The following is a 20147-nucleotide window of genomic DNA, read 5'->3' on the forward strand; positions in this document are numbered from 1 at the left end:
ACAGCACTGCGCCCGCGAGCCTAATTACGGCCAGATGTTCTTCTCCGCACCTAAAAAAAAAACCACACACGCGCGCGCACACAAATAATGATTAAATGTAATCTTTTAAAAATGTTCAATGAAGTCGTTTATTTGTAAAAACAAATGCTAACACAAATGTACGTGTTTACGTGAGATTAAACACGACGCCCGGGTGCCATCGTTGTGACCACTACATTCGTCTCCGCATGAAAGCCCTTGATTATTTTCTCCTTGCATTTTTTTTCTCTTCCCCGTAAAGGTGCGAATCTAATTATTTTAGCACGGCAGTAATTAGCAAGTTACCCATCGGTGCTAAACGCAATCAGTCAAACACCAATTAGCCGTAGATTTGATTTAGTGCCTTTAATCAGTACTGGGAGGGACTGTGGACACATCTGACTGGGCAAAACATCTGTGGACATGGTAGTCCCCCCCCCCCCCCCATTTCACCCCCCCCCCCCCCGAACCTCACCGTCTCCACTTTGATGGTGATTGGGCAGCAATGCAAGATTGACAACGACACTCTTTTTAAACGGGAGGGAAAACTTTTTGAAGATTACGGCTCGAGCGAGAGGAACCCCACCAAAGGTCATTCAATTAACCTCGTGGGTCGCGGCATCCACGTTACAAAGAGGAGGTGGTGGAGGGGGGGGGGGTGGAGGAGGAGGGGGATACGTGCCCGTGTGTAAAGCGCCACATTTCTTTTTATTATTATTATCAAACAATAAAAAAAATGTGGCCTGTTGTGTTTTTGTTGTTCGACCGTTGGCTGTCATCATTACGCAAACTTTGTTTATAATTACGCTCTTACTATTATTTTTTACTTTGCACGAGCGAGTGAAGTTTGGGGTGGGGGGTAGGTGGAGCGCACAAATTATACTGATAACATAAAACACAAGTGGGTTTTGTTTACACGCATTCATTATTACAATCAGCATCAATCGTCAGCGCTGATCTATCCACTGCGCGGTCGTCCTCTCGATTGCGTTCCATCCCCTTCCATCCCCCCCCCCCACCGTACCTCCGATTAGCAGGATTGGTTACGTGCAGTGCGAAAGAAGTTCAACATACGGTACACACATTACACCCCTCTCCATCCCCTCTATCAACCTTCCACCCGAGCCGGTCAGTCTCAACCACGAAGTAACATTTTGGTGAAATGGTCACGGCGACTGTCATAGGGTATCCAAAATTGATCCCACGAGTTTTGCGAGCACACGAGTGTTGGTATCAGAGGAGATTAGGCGATAGGCGGGGAGCGGTAGGCGGGGGGCGGTAGGCGGGGAGCGGTAGGCGGGGAGCGGTAGGCGGGGAGCGGTAGGCGGGGGGCGGTAGGCGGGGAGCGGTAGGCGGGGAGCGGTAGGCGGGGAGCGGTAGGCGGGGAGCGGTAGTGCAACGGTGAGCGCGCTGCCCTACGAACACCCGACCAGCCCCCGAGTTCGATTCCCGATCACGGCCAGCACCGGTGACGATTATCTGAACCGGTCCTGGGCTTCCCCGAGGTCGACTCAGGCTAACGTAATGCGCAGGGAATACAACGAGAATTAAAACAAAAATGTCGATTTGAAGTCGACTTCTGTTAACTTATTGTCTCAGCTCTGCTTGGTGTGCCGGTGGACTTGCTCGTCGTGGTGTCGGTCTTGAATGCCCACGCCGTGTTGATGCGTGTCCCGTTGTTTACAATGCGTCGTTCCGCTAACCCCCCCATGCCGAGTGGGTGAGTTGATTTGATGTACTCTTTAGTTCTTTCGGTAAAGTCACGTAGGTGAAAAAATTTAAAAGAAGAATATAAAAAATAGAAATAACTAAATTAAATCACGACGTTTCGGAAGCAACACAAGCTTCCGTCATCAGGTGGGACAACCACAGCAATAAGCACAATTGTTTTCTCAATAAACAGCAATAAACAAAATTGTTGTCTCAATAAACAAAATTGCTGTGGATGTCCCAACTGATGACGGAAGCTTGTGTTGCTTCCGAAACGTCGTGATTTAATTTAGTTATTTCTATTTTTTATTTTTATTCTCGTTTTTTTTTCACCTACGTGACTTTACCGAAAGAACCAAAGAGTATGGATCCTTGCAGTCACGAAAACTTCAAATCTAGAATTGATTTGATGTGTTGCCCAAAGAGTCCCGGATATTTTACAAGGGAGATCCGTGCAGCCGTGATCACAGCAATAGTAGCATTAGCAGCAACAACAACAGCCACAAAAAAACTAAGGACTAAACTATGATTAAGCACGATATCCGTTTCTCACGACGTTGTAATTGCATGTCTCATGAGTGTGTTACATTGTTTGTTTGTGTGCGGTTTTACGGTACTTTTCAGTAGGTAATTAATGTTCACTTCATGAAGTTATTCAGCTGCGTTTTACTCTGCGTATTCTTCCAAGCAGTGTGACTTTAAACCCCATAACGCTTTTAACGCACGTGCTGTCAGACACGCCATCCCTCCTCAAGTAGTTAATAGAACTATGGAAGAGATGAAGTTACACAACATGCCGGGCCGGAAATGACTCATGACAAGCATGTTTTTAAGCGATACTTTTTTTATCGGTAATCATTATTATGATTGTGTTTATTATTTCGTGAATATTCTGTTCGGAAATATCGACAGTATGGTAAATCTTCTTGGTTCTTTCGGTAAAGTCACGTAGAATGTAAATAATAAAATAATAAAAATAAAACGTAATAAAATAATTCTCACGACGTGACTTTACCGAAAGAACCAAGAAGATGAATCCCTGCAGTCACGAAAGCTTTAAATCGAAGTATGGTAAATGTGCAGGACTATCTACGATGGAACCGATCTTTTGCACTCCACAACCGAGCCGTAACCGTGCCGATCCAGCCCAGGCGTCTGCTGCTTGTTTTTGTTCCACTGTGGAAGCCGAGCCGAGCCTCTGACGCCGCACGCATCGAACGAGTCGAGACGCGTGTCGATGAGTCGACAACGCCGCGTTCCTCACGGCGCTGTATCCGGTCGACGTCGCGCGCAATAAACGCAGAATTAGCATCGCCTCTGGCCCTGCTTGGCCCCAAGCCTCATTCAGATGTTTTCTCGCGAGGCCCGCGAAAATCACGATTTAACACTAAATTATGATTTTAGTTAAACTATTAAATGGAACTATTTTAGTTTTTTTTACCAGGTAAGGCCCCACTGAGTTATGTAGCTCTTTTTCAAAAGCGGCCTGGTCACAAATCATAGCTCAACGAAGTGGGCTTATCGTCGTGTCAGAAACTCCACAGCAGCCAAATGCTCTGAACGCACGCATCTAAATGTGGAGGGGAAAACCGAAAGACCCGGAGAAAAATCCACGCGACCACGGGGGGAGAGAGAGAGGGAGACACTGGACACTCCAAATATACAGCAGACGTCAGGCTCGGGTTCAAACCCACGACCTCCGGCATACCAGACGCAGAGCCAGAACCATCGTTCCGGTTCGGCGCGGAATACAGCCACAGTGGAACAAAAAAGCTACCTGTACCGTGAGGTTTCCACGCTGATTCAGCTCGGATGTTGCCACCGGAGTGGTGGAGGGGAGTGTGGTGGAAGAGTTTGCGCGTCGAATCTCCGGTGTCGCACTCGGGACATCGCATGGGTTAAATTAACAACAACAACAACAACGACGACGACGACGGCAACGGAGAGACGCCTCGACCGTTCGCGCGGGCGCGCGCGTCCCGCCGTGAGCAGCCGAGGACAAATGAGATGCGGCAAATGTACAAAGCCGATGATTAAAGCCCGGAAATCAAAGTTTGTTAGGGCCGCCACGCTTGATTGTAATATTAATCTGCGCGCCGATGCGTCGCCCGATTTCGCTGGGCGCGCTTAATTACCATCACGAGATGGACGAGCGGCCGCGACGCTTCCGAGCGCCGCACGCACGGAGAGAGGAGGCGGAGAGAGGACGGGACGCGCTTGCGACGTTTCGGGCTGGACCCTCGGGGTCTGCGACAGGGCTGGTCCTGGTTTGCTGGTTGATGACGGTGTGGTTAATGCTCGTGACAGGTTGGTTAAGGCCAGAGGTGCTGGTGGGGTTAATGCCGCTGGATGGTTGGTTGGGATCACGGGTATGGCCATGCGCTTCAGGGTGGTGGTCGGGTTAATACCGGTGGCGAGGTGGTGAGAATGAGGCTACGGCCAGGTGATTAGGGGTGCCACATTACGAAGCGGTGGTTGTCAGAGTTAGGAATGTTTCATTGCTTCAGGCACGAGGGTCGTGTTGGGACGGTGACGCGTCCAGCAGTAGCGCATCCGCCGCATGTTACAGAGGCTCGCGGTTCAAACCCAGCAGCCGCCCTGATTAATATTACTACTATGGTGTGCGTATTGACCGGTATAATAGCACGCGTCGTGTGCTTCGCAGTAGACGTTACAGATCCCCTGGCGTGATTCGGAAGAGTATGCCATCGTGTGAAAGGCGTCATGGTCCAAATTTGTCAATTCCGAAAAAAAATACGTAATTGGGATTATACACACAGCAGCAATCATCGCCGCCCCCTACTGATGGACTCATGCCCAGGGGTTTAATTCCGAACGAGATTCATCCTGTTCTTTTTAGCTCTCACCTGGTTAAACACAATCTAGCTTCAAACTTAGACCTGAACCAGTCTGCATGCATTAACCTACCCATCGCAATTTATTGGCCTTTTAGTTATTTGGCCACTTTTTTTTTGTAATATAACACCCCTCTCGACCTCCCTGTTCCTGAGGTCCTCAGCCCCTACTCTTCCCACCAGCCCCCATCACAACCACCCAACACCACGATCTGCCTAAATGTGGCATTTGGAATTCTTACTTTTTCCACTTTCCCCATGAGCGTGATCGTGTCCTGGTGCCCTCTGTTGCTTTGCCTCCCACTCATTAAATATCCGCTTGCGATAGCACGCGGTTTGGATTTAAGTTGATCAGAGAGTAGAGGTGTTGGGGCGAGGGTGGGGGGGGGGCTGTAGGGTGGGGGTGGGGTGGGGGGGGTGTCCACGGGGCGGCATGAAAGTGTGCGAGCGAGCGCGAGTGTTCGTGCGACAGCGGGGAGCGGTGGCGCAGTGGTCAGCGCGCTTACCGCGCTACGAACTCGTCGATCCAAGTTCGGTCGCCGCTCACCACCGATAACAGCGGCGAATTTCTGAACCGCCTCTTGGGCCCTCTCCTCGGTCGACTCAGCCTCAAATATGTGCCCCGGTGCGTAGTGTGCAAACCATCATCGCTCTCGGGAGCCAAAGGCGGCCGGTCGGGCGTGGTGTTAGCCACTCACCTCCTCGTGTGCCGTGTCGGCCTTCACATGTGCTACTCGCTGATGGCACTTGCCCCTTAAACATTCTGTTAAGGCTACACGGGGGGTCTTCGTCTGTTGCGTGGCGGCGTGAGCTGTGGCTAACGAAGCCACCGTCCAAACAGTCGCGTCGCGCCCAATCTCTCCCCGCCCTCCGAGGATGAGCTTTGAAATTCTCGTGGCATTTAACTCGCTGCCGCTCGACTCCTCCGAGCTCCTCGCGCCACCGCTCCGAGTAACGCGACACGCGCACACAGCGAGCGGAGCGCCCCACGTTGAACTTGGTGTTTTTTTTAAGTTTTCCCTAATCACAAGAGTCACAATCGTTCCTCCCTTCCACCGCTTTGGCAATCAGCTGTGTTCTCACCACGAACGCGCACGCGTTAGCCGAAGGGATGAGAATTGTCCGTTATCTGAATGTCGCTGCCGGCAAGTGAGGGAGGGTGTGTGAGGTGTGGTGAGTAAACGGGAGTGTTGTTGAGTGTTCCCTCCACGGTACGTTAACACGTGTCCCCCCAACCCACCAATCCCCCCCACCCCCCACCCGGAGTTTGTCAAGGATTCTCCAGTTTCCTCGCACACGACGCCGACATCTCATCAGAGTCTTTACTTTCGACTGGAGGAAATCCGATGAGCTGAAAAGCGCTTTTTTTCAATCGGGGCATGTCGCAACAACCCTCCCGGACAACATCCTTGAGGCTCGTCGAGGCTTTTGTCTCTGCCGTTGAGCGTGATGCTGAGCAATCGGAGTCGGTATTTCAATTTACGATCGGGACGACTTGAAATCCGCTGCCATCTGGGAGAGGGTTAAAATAAAGAGCCCCTTTATTTCAGTATTTAAATATATATATATACCACCTCGTTCTGTATTACCCCCGAACAATTTAATTCTTCTTTGTAAGAAATGTCTCACAAGAAAGAAATGTAAAAAAAAGGTAAAGGAGCGCCTTAGCTGTGACATTTGGAAACTTCAGAGTGGGGGGGTGTCGGGGCCCTACCGGGCGAGATCATGGCACTTTCATCTCCACGGCGCGTGCGTGCGTGTGTGTCACTGTGTGTGTGTGTCACTGTGTGTGTGTGTCACTGTGTGTGTCACTGTGCGTGTGTGTCACTGTGTGTGTCACTGTGTGTGCGTGCGTGTGTGTCACTGTGTGTGTGTGTCACTGTGTGTGTTTGTCACTGTGCGTGTCACTGTGTGTGTGTCACTGTGTGTGTGTGCCACTGTGTGTGTGTGTCACTGTGTGTGTGTGTGTCACTGTGCGTGTGTGTGTCACTGTGCGTGTGTGTGTCACTGTGTGTGTGATTGGGTGGGGAGCGGTGGTGCGGCGGTTAGCGCGCAACGCTACGAACCTGACGACCCGGGTTCGATTCCCGCTCACAGACAACACCAGTGACGATTATCTGAACCGGTCCTGGGCCTCCGCTAGGTCGACTCAGCCTCAAATGAGTACCTGGTGCGGTGGGAAGACGAAACAAAAGCGGCCGGGCGTTGGGCTGGCCACCCATCCCTTCTGCAATAACAGCTCTTGTCCACAACAGTATGGTAACACGGTAAGCCACGCACGGTGCGAAAGAAGTTTAACATACATACACACTGTGTACGTGAATCAAACACACATTGCCTTGACAAACTGTTGGGCCAAGCGCTGTTAGCGCGCACCTATGAAAGCCAGAACGGCACACAAAGAGGTGGGTGGCCAGCACCACGCCCGGCCGCCTTTGTCTCCCCAATGGCGATGTTTTTTAAGCGCCGCACCAGGTACTGATTTGAGGCTGAGTCGACCTAGGAGATGCCCATGACCGGATCGCCAGTCCGCTACACTACCGCTCCCTACGTGTGCCAAACAAACAGATACAGTGGCACAGACATGGAGATGAGTGGCAATGTCAATGCTTGCAATTGCGCACTCCACGTGTGCACACTCCACGTGTGCACACTGCATGTGTGTCACACTCCACGTGTTTCACACTCCACGTGTGCACACTGCACGTGTACACACTGCACGTGTACACACTCCACGTGTACACACTGCACGTGTGTCACACTGCACGTGTACACACTGCACGTGTACACACTCCACGTGTACACACTGCACGTGTGTCACACTCCACGTGTACACACTGCACGTGTACACACTGCACGTGTACACACTCCACGAGTGAAACACTCCACGTGTTACACACTCCACGTGTACACACCCCACGTGTACACACTCCAGGTGTACACACTGCACGTGTGCACACTCCACGTGTACACACTCCACGTGTGCACACTCCACGTGTACACACCCCACGTGTACACACTCCAGGTGTACACACTGCACGTGTGCACACTCCACGTGTACACACCCCACGTGTACACACTGCACGTGTACACACTCCACGTGAACACACCCCACGTGTACACACTCCACGTGTACACATTGCACGTGTGCACACTCCACGTGTGCACACTCCACGTGTACACACCCCACGTGTACACACTCCACGTGTACACACTCCACGTGTACACACCCCACGTGTACACACTCCACGTGTACACATTGCACGTGTGCACACTCCACGTGTGCACACTCCACGTGTACACACTATACGTGTACACACTGCACATGTACACACTCCACGTGTACACACTGCACGTGTACACACACTCCACGTGTACACACTGCACGTGTACACACTGCACTATGTGTCACACTCCACGTGTACACACTGCACTATGTGTTACACACTCCACGTGTACACAACCCACGTGTACACACTCCACGTGTACAAACTCCACGTGTACACACCCCACGTGTACACACTGCACGTGTACACACACTGCACGTGTACACACTGCACGTGTGTCACACTCCACGTGTGTCACACTCCACGTGTGACACACTCCACGTGTACACACTCCACGTGTGCACACTGCACGTGTTACACACTCCACGTGTACACACTGCACGTGTTACACACTCCACGTGTGTCACACTCCACGTGTGACACACTCCACGTGTACACACTCCATGTGTACACACTGCACGTGTTACACACTCCACGTGTGACACACTCCACGTGTGACACACTCCACGTGTACACACACTCCACGTGTACACACTCCACGTATGACACACTCCACATGTGACACACTCCACGTGTACACACACTCCACGTGTTACACACTCCACGTGTACACACTCCACGTGTACACACTGCATGTGTGTCACCCTCCACGTGTACACACTCCACGTGTACACACGCCAAGTGTGACACACTCCACGTGTGCACACTCCACGTGTACACACTCCACGTGTACACACTCCAAGTGTGTCACACTCCACGTGTACACACTCCACGTTTGTCACCCTCCACGTGTACACACTGCACGTGTACACACTCCACGTGTACACACTGCACGTGTGTCAAACTGCACGTGTACACACTGCACGTGTACACACTCCACGTGTACACACTGCACGTGTGTCACACTCCACGTGTACACACTGCACGTGTACACACTGCACGTGTACACACTCCACGAGTAACACACTCCACGTGTACACACTGCACGTGTGCACACTCCACGTGTACACACTCCACGTGTGCACACTCCACGTGTACACACCCCACGTGTACACACTGCACGTGTACACACTCCACGTGTACACACCCCACGTGTACACACTCCACGTGTACACATTGCACGTGTGCACACTCCACGTGTTACACACTCCACGTGTACACACTATACGTGTACACACTGCACATGTACACACTCCACGTGTACACACTGCACGTGTACACACACTCCACGTGTATACACTGCACGTGTACGCACTGCACTATGTGTCACACTCCACGTGTACACACTGCACTATGTGTTACACACTCCACGTGTACACACCCCACGTGTACACACTCCACGTGTACAAACTCCACGTGTACACACCCCACGTGTACACACTGCACGTGTACACACACTCCACGTGTACACACTGCACGTGTGTCACACTCCACGTGTGTCACACTGCACGTGTGACACACTCCACGTGTGACACACTCCACGTGTACACACACTCCACGTGTTACACACTCCACGTGTACACACTCCACGTGTGTACACTGCACGTGTGCACACTGCACGTGTACACACTCCACGTGTTACACACTCCACGTGTACACACTCCACGTGTACACACTCCACGTGTTACACACTCCACGTGTGTACACTGCACGTTTACACACTCCACGTGTACACACTCCACGTGTGCACACTGCACGTGTACACACTCCACGTGTGCACACTGCACGTTTACACACTCCACGTGTACACACTCCACGTGTTACACACTCCACGTGTACACACTCCACGTGTGCACACTGCACGTGTGCACACTGCACGTGTGTGCACACTGCACGTGTACACACTCCGCGTGTGCACACTCCACGTGTTACACACACCACGTGTACACACTCCACGTGTGTACACTGCACGTGTGCACACTGCACGTGTGTGCACACTGCACGTGTACACACTCCGCGTGTGCACACTCCACGTGTTACACACTCCACGTGTACACACTCCACGTGTACACACTGCACGTGTGTCACACCGCCGCACGTGTGTCACACTCCACGTGTACACACTCCACGTGTACACACTCCACGTGTGTCACACTCCACGTGTACACACTGCACGTGTGTCACACCGCCGCACGTGTGTCACACTCCACGTGTACACCCTCCACGTATGTCACACTCCACGTGTGTCACACTCCACGTGTACACACTGCACGTGTACACACTGCACGTGTGTGACACCGCCGCACGTGTGTCACACTCCACGTGTACACACTGCACGTGTACACACTCCACGTGTACACACTCCACGTGTACACACTCCACGTGTGCACACTGCACGTGTGCACACTGCACGTGTGTGCACACTGCACGTGTACACACTCCGCGTGTGCACACTCCACGTGTTACACACTCCACGTGTACACACTCCACGTGTGTACAGTGCACGTGTGCACACTGCACGTGTGTGCACACTGCACGTGTACACACTCCGCGTGTGCACACTCCACGTGTTACACACTCCACGTGTACACACTCCACGTGTACACACTGCGCGTGTGTCACACTGCCGCACGTGTGTCACACTCCACGTGTACACACTCCACGTGTACACACTCCACGTGTGTCACACTCCACGTGTACACACTGCACGTGTGTCACACCGCCGCACGTGTGTCACACTCCACGTGTACACCCTCCACGTATGTCACACTCCACGTGTGTCACACTCCACGTGTACACACTGCACGTGTACACACTGCACGTGTGTGACACCGCCGCACGTGTGTCACACTCCACGTGTACACACTGCACGTGTACACACTGCACGTGTGTCACACCGCCGCACGTGTGTCACACTCCACGTGTACACACTCCACGTGTACACCCTCCACGTATGTCACACTCCACGTGTGTCACACGCCACGTGTACACACTGCACGTGTACACACTGCACGTGTACACACTGCACGTGTTACACACTCCACGTGTACACACTCCACGTATGTCACACTCCACGTGTGTCACACTCCACGTGTACACACTGCACGTGTACACACTGCACGTGTGTCACACCGCCGCACGTGTGTCACACTCCACGTGTACACACTGCACGTGTACACACTGCACGTGTGTCACACCGCCGCACGTGTGTCACACTCCACGTGTACACACTCCACGTGTACACCCTCCACGTATGTCACACTCCACGTGTGTCACACTCCACGTGTACACACTGCACGTGTACACACTGCACGTGTACACACTCCGCGTGTACACACTGCACGTGTTACACACTCCACGTGTACACACTCCACGTGTACACCCTCCACGTATGTCACACTCCACGTGTGTCACACTCCACGTGTACACACTGCATGTGTGTCACCCTCCACGTGTACACAAACTCCACGTGCGTACACGCTCCACGCGTGTCACACCGCCACACGTGTACACACTCCACGTGTACACACACTCCACGTGCGTGCACGCCGCACGTGTGTCACACCGCCGCACGTGTGTGCCACTGCGTGAGTGTCACCGATGGCGCGGCGCGCCGGGGAGGATGCGTCACTCGCCCATGATTGATTGCGAACATTAAAGTCCGGACGCCTCCGGAGAGAGCCCATGACTTTCCACAAATGTCAAACCCGTTACGTCCTCATAGATGCTGGAGGAGGGGGGGGGGCGGGGAGTGCTGGGCGTGGGGAGGTAGGTGGGGGGGGGGCAGGTCGGGGGGAGGGAGGGAGGGAGGCGGAAGGGAGATGGGTAGGTGAGTGCGCGGGTGGTGGGTTAGTGGGTGGGGGGAGCGGATTGTAAAGAATGAAAAAAATAAATACAGTTCTAAATACTGTCAACGCTTATCTTGAAATTCGTGCGGTGACCGTGCAGGCGTGGGTGTGTGTGTGTCTGTGTGCATCGTGGTATGGGGAGCGGTGGCATCGTGGTTAGCACGCTGCGCTACGAACCTGGCGACACGAGTTCACGGCCAACACCGGCGGCGATTTTTTCTGAATCGGTCCTGGGCCTCCCCTAGGTCGACTCAGCCTTAAACGAGTACTTGACAGCGGTGTGTAGTGAAAACAAATATATCAGCACCGGGGAGACAAAGGTGGTCGGGCGTGGTGATGGCCACTGGACTCCTCGTGTGACGTACCAGCCTCTATTAACAAGTGCTCGCTCACGTTACGTTAAAGCCCAGCCGCCTATGCAAGGTGATACTGGGAACCTTTAGTCTTGTCTTCATCATGGCTCATACCACGTGTGTTTTCGCAAGCCACCGCGAGTTGTCGGGCACGATGTCCGACGTTTCGCAGCGAGTGCCGGGAGCATCCTCGTCGCATGGGACAAGTCCCTGCTGGGCGCGAAGCGTCGGACACGGCGCCGAACAACGCGCGGTCGAGCCGGGCAGCAACACGCGGGAGCGCGGGCAAGTCAGCAGTTCGATGTCGTGCCGTCGATTAATTTTCGAACGCAGCAACGCGTCGAGCAATCTCGACTCGAGCTACCGTCTCGCCTCCTCCCCCTCCTCCCTCGTCCCTCACTCGTCCCTCCCTCGCCGCGTTGTCTGCTCGGGCCGGCCACCTCGTCCAAGAGATGTCCTCGATCAATCAATCGTTCGTTCGGGACAACGCGTCTCTCTTTTTGTGTGCGTCTGTGTGTGTTTGTGCGTGTGTGTGTTTGTGCGTGTGTGTGTTTGTGTGTGTGTCTGTGGGTGTTTGTGTGTGTGTGTCTGTGTGTGTTTGTGTGTGTGTGTTTGTGTGTAGGTGTGTGTTTTTGTGTGTGTTTGTGTGTGTGTGTTTGTGTGTGTGTGTGTTTGTGTGTGTGTGTCTGTGTGTTTGTGTGTGTGTGTGTTTTTGTGTGTGTTTGTGTGTGTGTGTCTGTGTGTGTGTCTGTGTGTGTTTGTGTGTGTGTGTCTATGTGTGTCTGTGTGTTTGTGTGTGTGTGTTTGTGTGTGTGTTTGTGTGTGTGTGTCTGTGTGTGTGTCTGTGTGTGTTTGTGTGTGTGTGTCTATGTGTGTCTGTGTGTATATGTGTGTGTGTTTGTGTGTCTGTGTGTGTCTGTGTGTTTGTGTGTGTTTGTGTGTGTTTGTGTGTGTGTCTGTGTGTGTGTGTCTGTGTGTGTGTCTGTGTGTGTGTCTGTGTGTGTTTGTGTGTGTGTGTCTATGTGTGTCTGTGTGTTTGTGTGTTTGTGTGTGTGTTTGTGTGTGTCGGTGTGTTTGTGTATCTGTGTGTGTGTCTGTGTATATGTGTGTGTGTTTGTGTGTCTGTGTGTGTCTGTGTGTTTGTGTGTGTTTGTGTGTGTTTGTGTGTGTGTCTGTGTGTGTGTGTGTGTCTGTGTGTGTGTCTGTGTGTGTGTCTGTATGTGTGTTTGTGTGTGTGTGTTTGTGTGTGTGTCTGTGTGTGTGTCTGTATGTGTGTTTGTGTGTGTGTGTGTGTCTGTGTGTGTGTGTTGCCGCAAAGGTCACGCGGCGTCACCCTCGCCCCGGCGTTCGTCGTCCGGGACCGATGATTGATTTAAACACTCGCAGACACACAAATAAGAGCGAACACATCGCGGGGTAGTAGCAGCAGTAATAATAATTGTAAAATATAATATATACATCTGTCGGACTTGTGTGGAGATCGTGTGATGTTAAGTGCAACTACAAAGACAAAAGACCCCCCCTCCCCGTATAGCCTTTAACAGACCGTTGGGCCAAGTGCTGTTAGCGAGCACCTACGAAGGACAGAGCAGCACACGAGTGGGTGGGTGGGTGGGTGGCCAGTACCACGCCCGGCCGCCTTTGTCTCCTCTGTGCTCATGTTTACACGTCGCACGAGGTCGTTTACAGGCTGGGTTGACCCGGGAGGAGGCCCAGGACCGGTTCAGAAATTCGCCACTGGTGTTTGTGCCGCGAGCGGGCATCGGTCTAACGCGCCGCTGGGTTCGTAGCGCAGCGGAACGCGAGACACGTATGCGTGTTGAACTTATTTCGCGCCGTACGTAGCCAACCGTGCTCATCGGAGGTGCGCAGGCAGGACAACGAACCACTCCACTCCATACTGGATGTGCACCCACACGCGCGCACTGGCGATAAAACTCGGACATGAACGAAGTGGGCAGACTCTGATGCCTTCATAACCACCACCACCATCATCATCATCATCACGAGCCATGGTCAAGCCACTGCTGGACGAAGACCTCCTTCCCAACCGGACGCCGTCCCTCAACTCCAGAGGGAGAGTGAGAGCCGAAGCAGAATGAATACGAGGCAGTAGCAGATCACATCCTAACTCATTCTGTTTAGCGGCTCAGCTTCAAATGAATACCTGGTGCGATGTGTAAACATCACCCACGAGGGAGACAAAGGAGGCCCGGCATGGTGTTGGCCACACACCCTCCCGCTAACAGCACTTGCCCCAACAGTCTGTTATGGCTATACAGGGGATCTTTGTCTTTGTAAGATGTTAAGAGGCAGGTCCCTTAAAGGACAATTGCATATTCATGGCATAAACTAAAAGTTCACTTTTATGCCCTAAAATAAGCCCACGTGCAACCTCCATAGCTGAGAAGAAGCAGGCATCTCTCGTGATGCCGTAACAATTTGTTTTGAAAAGATGCGTCTGTTTAGAATCCATCCCGTAGATTTTCCCAACAACTTTCGTCGCAAAATAAAATTGCTATCATTCCGATTTAATAACAACAACCAAAAATCATTGGAAATCCAGTAAAGTCGTTGAGATCCGTTTCAAACGTTCGTGTTTATCTTGGCATCGCGTCGCGTGAAAGTGCGTTTCCCTCCAGAAGTTAATCGCACAAATTGGGGTTTGTGTTTAGCGTCGTTTTTTTGTTGTTGTGCTCAAAAGGTGCAATTTTAAATCGGTGGTCGTTTTGTGACATCCCCTCGGACGCCTCGTGACTTGTCTCCGGGTGCTCCATTCGCGCTGGGTGCCGTCTGGAATGTTGCGTCCCAGCCGAGTAAGGACATCGACAACGGCACGGGGGAGTCTTCATCTAGCAGTGGATTGACCATGGCCCATGATAACGTTGATGATGATGATGATGTTGTTGTTGTAGACATCGATGCCTGGGTGTTTATCGAGAGAGAACGGTGCGTCACAGCGGACGGAAGGACACGGGAGACACGGGATGGCGGGGAGAAGGGGAGGGCGGGATGTAGGAGGGGGGGATAATGGAAGTGAGGCGGGTGGGGGGCGGTGGTGGGGAGGGTGTTTGGTGGGGGGGGGGGCGGAGGAGGATGGGGCGATAGGGGCGGGGTCGATTTTGTGGGGGGCGGGAGGGGGGTCCGCACGTGCACCACGCCAGATGTGGCGTGGGAGGGGGGCTGGAGCAGGCAGCTTTTGGGGGGGGGGCAGTAGGGGGGGGGGGGGCTGGTAGGGTGATGGGTTGAGGGGGGGGGGGTTAGTTGAGTGTGGGGGGATGAGTGGGGGGGGGGCTCCAAGCCAGTGGGACTGGCACCGGCCTCTGCAATTAGCACCATCCAGCACGCGCCTCATTTGCGCTCGGCGCATTGCACTACAAAGCCTGGACGCTTTCAAGTCGGCAAAGCTCGTTCGGAGGAGGCTGTGCGGGCGTGTGGTCTATGGGTGTTTGTTGCGGCGTGCGTGTTGGTGTTGTTGTTGTTGTTAGAGCACTGCGCCGCCAATTCAGCGACCTGGGTTCGTTTCCAGGCCACGGTCGACATCCGTGCCGTGAGATCTCACCACCATCAACCCACTATGACATCATCTTTATCACAGTCATTATCACCAATTTGAAGGGTACGTGTGTGGGTGGTGGGTAGGGGTGTTTGGTCATGTGTGTGCATGTGTGTTAGAGCGTAGGGACCGATAGTGTAGCGGTAAGGGGGTTCCACAAAGAACCCGGCTACCTGAGTTCTAATTCCGCTCCCGGCCAACGCCAGTGACAAACAGCTGAACCGGTCCTGGGTCTCCCGCAGGTCGACGCACCCTCAAATCAGTACCTGGAGACACATACGGCCGGGCGTGGTGCTGGCCAGCCACTCCACCCCCTTGTTTACCGTGCCGGCCTCCATCGTGCTGCTCGCTACCAGCACTTGCCCCAACAGTTCTGTTGAGGCTATATGGGAGATCGTTGTCTTTGGGGAGCGGTGGTGTAGCAGTCTGCGTACTGCGATACGAATACGGCGACCTGAGCTCGATTTTCGCTCGCGACCGATAACAGTGGCGAATAGTTGAACCGGTCCCGGGCCTCCCCTAGGTCGACTCAGCCTTAAATGTTTAGCTGATAAACACCAGCACTGGGGAGACAAAGGCTGCCGATCGTAGTGTTAGGCACCCACCTCCTCGTGTGCCGTGCCGGCCTTCATAGGTGCCCGCTAACAGCACTTGCCCCAGTAGTCCGTTAAAGGCTATCCGGGCGATCTTTGTATTTGTGTGTGTCTGTTTTGACAAGCGGTTGGCACAGTGGGGAGCACAGGTGGTGCATCTCTGCCAGGCATCTGGGTCAGCTAACCCATAGCACCTGGGTCTGTGCCGTGACCTCCTGCCAGCCGCGAGCCTTCGTCACTTCACGTAGTTTTAAGTGCATCTAGCCTGGCACAACTCCTGTGATGAAGCCACCTTCACTTCGTCACAAATGGCAGCTGTTTTTCTTCATAATAAAGGTTTCTGGGGGGTAGATCGCGTAAGTATAAATGGGTCGTAACCCTCCACCACCCGACGCAGCCAATTAGTGAGGGATTTGTCACGTAAACAAACCGCCAATTAGATCTGACTCAAAAACCTTTATTACGAATAATATTGGACGCGAAAGCCTATGTGTTAAACTGAGCTGTTTTTTTTTCTGTTGGTGTGTGCATCTTTGCGTACCCATGCGCGTGTGTGTATGCGTGTTCACGCGAGTTTAACCGGCGACCCGAGTTCGATTCCCGTTCACAGCCAACGCCAGTGACGAATCTCTGAGACGCTCCTGGACCTCGCCGAGATCGAATGAGTACCTGGTGTAGCGGTGTGTAAACATCACCCCGAGGGAGACGCGGGCGGCCGGGCGTGGTGCTGGCCACCCACCACCCATGTGTGCCGTGCCGGCCTTCATAGGTGCTCGCTAACGGCACTTGCTCCTACAGTCTGTTATGGCGATACAGGGGATCTTTGTTCGTGTGTGTGTGTGTGCGCGCATCTGCGTTCATCCAGAAGTGGATCGACCGAGGCTGATGATTACCCATGAATGCCCCTTGATTTCCGTATCATCGGAATATTCATACATTGTTCACAAAAAACACGGAACACTCATAAATAAAATGAAATAAAATCATTAATGTCAATGAATTAAAGTGGCGCGTTAATTATTGCAAAACGTCACGTGCACCCTTCCCAGGACTAAAGGGAAAATAACTCAAAACATTTACACATTCGCACCGAAACCCTATCCTTTTTTCATTCACCGCTTTCATGTAAATGTCCCTTATTTTTTACAGACACACGAACCGCATACAACCCATTGTCCTTTTGTTTGGCTTGGCAATATACACGTGCGTGTGTGCGTCCGTGTGTTCACGTGTGCACGTGTTCGTGTGTTCACGTGTTCGTGTGTTCACGTGTGCACGTGTTCGTGTGTTCACGTGTGAACGTGTTCGTGTGTTCACGTGTGCACGTGTTCGTGTGTTCACGTGTGCACGTGTTCGTGTGTTCACGTGTGAACGTGTTCGTGTGTTCACGTGTGAACGTGTTCGTGTGTGCACGTGTTCGTGTGTTCACGTGTGAACGTGTTCGTGTGTTCACGTGTGCACGTGTTCGTGTGTTCACGTGTGAACGTGTTCGTGTGTTCACGTGTGCACGTGTTCGTGTGTTCACGTGTGCACGTGTTCGTCTGTTCACGTGTGAACGTGTTCGTGTGTTCACGTGTGAACGTGTTCGTGTGTTCACGTGTGAATGTGTTCGTCTGTTCACGTGCGCGTGTTCACGTGTTTGCGTGTTCACATCGAATCGTGTTTCTTTTTCAAACGGCGCCAACATTATTTATTTGTTCGTGATTTGAATCCACTCCTCTTCCCCCCCTCCCCAACCCCCTTCATATCTTAGTCACACGGTGTAGAAACTGAATTTGCAATTTAATGAAGTGTTAATGAGAGAGGCCACCTGCGCTTGGTTAACGCCACCTCCGGTCCACTCCCGCGCGCGCGCGCGCGCAGGTAACGCGATTTCAACTTTCCGTATTTAAACTCTCACTTTGTTCCTACAACTCACTTCACCCCGCCCACCTCCACCACCACCCACCCACCCCTCCCCACCAAACAAACCCCACCCCGTGGCTGCAAGGGATGATGGCCGGCCCTGTCGGTCGGTGGTCGAGACTCTGGACGGAATGGCAGCGAAAGGCGCGAGAGAGCAGACGTCGCAGAGGGAACGCCCGTCAGCCCCCCGCGTGTGGATTGACGTGATGTGCTTCGTCGTTGCATCGTGAGACTCCACGAGAGTTTGTGGCAAAGCCTTCATTTAGCGGTGGATAGATCATGTCCGGTGATGATGATACTGATGATGATACTGATGATGTTAAAACTCGAGCAGCGATATATTCGGCACGGGAAAAGTGTCACTCTCTCCCGGTCCTCCGTCTCCATCACTGCCTCCTCTCCCATCAACTACCCCCTCCACCACTAACATCCCCGGCAACATCCCCTCCCTGCCACCAACATCCCCTCCTCCCCACCACCACCATCTCCCCCCTCCTCTCTCCCGGCAGCCCCACCACTGATTTATGCCCTGAACCGCCACTCTGACAAATGACGTAAATTTTATGTCTCCATCCAGCCTGCGGCCAAACTGCAAAATCAATTCCAATTCAAATTGCTGGAATGAGTAACGGATAACATCGCAGATAACGCTATTTATTCTGCCAGGGCAGATTAATTGCTGCCTGGCTGCCCCCGAGAATATGACATGCTAAACAGCAGATGTCTTAAAAAAAAAGCCGGCTTTCAAATCGACGTCTCGGCTACACTTTATAATGGATCTTTTCTGCGGACTGACAGAAAATAAATCATTTAACATTTCACTGGCGTTAGCAGAAGCTCGGCATAAAGGCACTTTGATTTGCAAGGGGTTTGGAGTGCGGCCTGTCATTTAGCGTGGCTAGATAATACAGAGGCGGGTGTCAGTGTCACGAAAACCGAAAGCCATTGAAGGACAAAGGTGACAGAAGCACAAAGTGAAATTGCTTTGGTTTGAACCGTCGGCATCGCGCTGGGCCGAGCATTCCGTGAATGGCATTGATTGTGGGGGCCACCTGCAGGGAAAGACCCAGCCAAGGGACCGTGTTTTGGCTACAGGCGCTGTTTGAGGAGCGACTCGGAGCTCAAATGAGACTGTGATTTAAGGCGAGGGCTTCTCTCTGCCCACAGCCAACACCTTGACAGGGCGGCGCGGCGCGCGGGAACACGGGATGGGTGGTGGCGTGTGGGTTGGAGTGGTCCTGTGTCGTTCGCCACACTCTGGCAGGGGTTCTCACCCCGTGGCCCCCAGTCCCCTCTGGCTGGCCTGCTCTGGAGGATGAGTGCATGGCGGTGGTGGCGGCGGTGGTGTTGGTGGCGCTGTTTTCAAAGATGCAGAGCTCGAGGAAAGCGAGAGACGAGAGGGAGACGCGTGGTCTCCTCTGGGCTGAATTGAAAAACGAGCAGAGTCGGTGACGCGTTAGGAGCCCCCCCACCACCGCCGCCGCCACCCTCCATCACGAGGAGCGGGCACTTGAAAGTTGAAGGGGGGGGGCCTCTGGGACTTCCTGCGTGCGGTTATTGATATTGACAGCGTCGTCATCATGATTGTCATCATTGTGATTCCCATCATCGTGGACGTGATGGACATTCGTCATGGCGATTGTTGCCATCGTCGTTATGATAGACATTGTCGTCGTCGTCGTGAGAATTGTCATTATTAGGCATTACGATTGTCATCAGCGTCGTCGTCATTATCATCATGATTGCATCATCAACGTCATCATCGGTGTTACCATCAACAACATCCGTCTTGCTATCATTGCCATCAATATCACCGTCGTCGTCATAATCAAGTCTTCAAAACCATCATCGTCCTGATTGCAATTGGCGTCATGATCGTAGCCCGAACGATGATCACGCTCGCAATCACTGCCACCGCGCACGTTCTAATCAGCGTCATCGCGTCTCTCTCGCCCGCAATTTGCGCCGCCACATCGCAAGTTGCGACCGAGGAGACAATGGGCGTCCTTAATTCCTCGCTATTGTTGAACCACGCGAACAAATTCGTTGCAACTGTGCGGCGCCCGCGTTCTGAGTTAAAAG

This window comes from Lampetra planeri, chromosome 19 (assembly GCF_965212315.1).
Source record: "Lampetra planeri chromosome 19, kcLamPlan1.2.h2, whole genome shotgun sequence".
Classification (NCBI taxonomy): domain Eukaryota; kingdom Metazoa; phylum Chordata; class Hyperoartia; order Petromyzontiformes; family Petromyzontidae; genus Lampetra; species Lampetra planeri.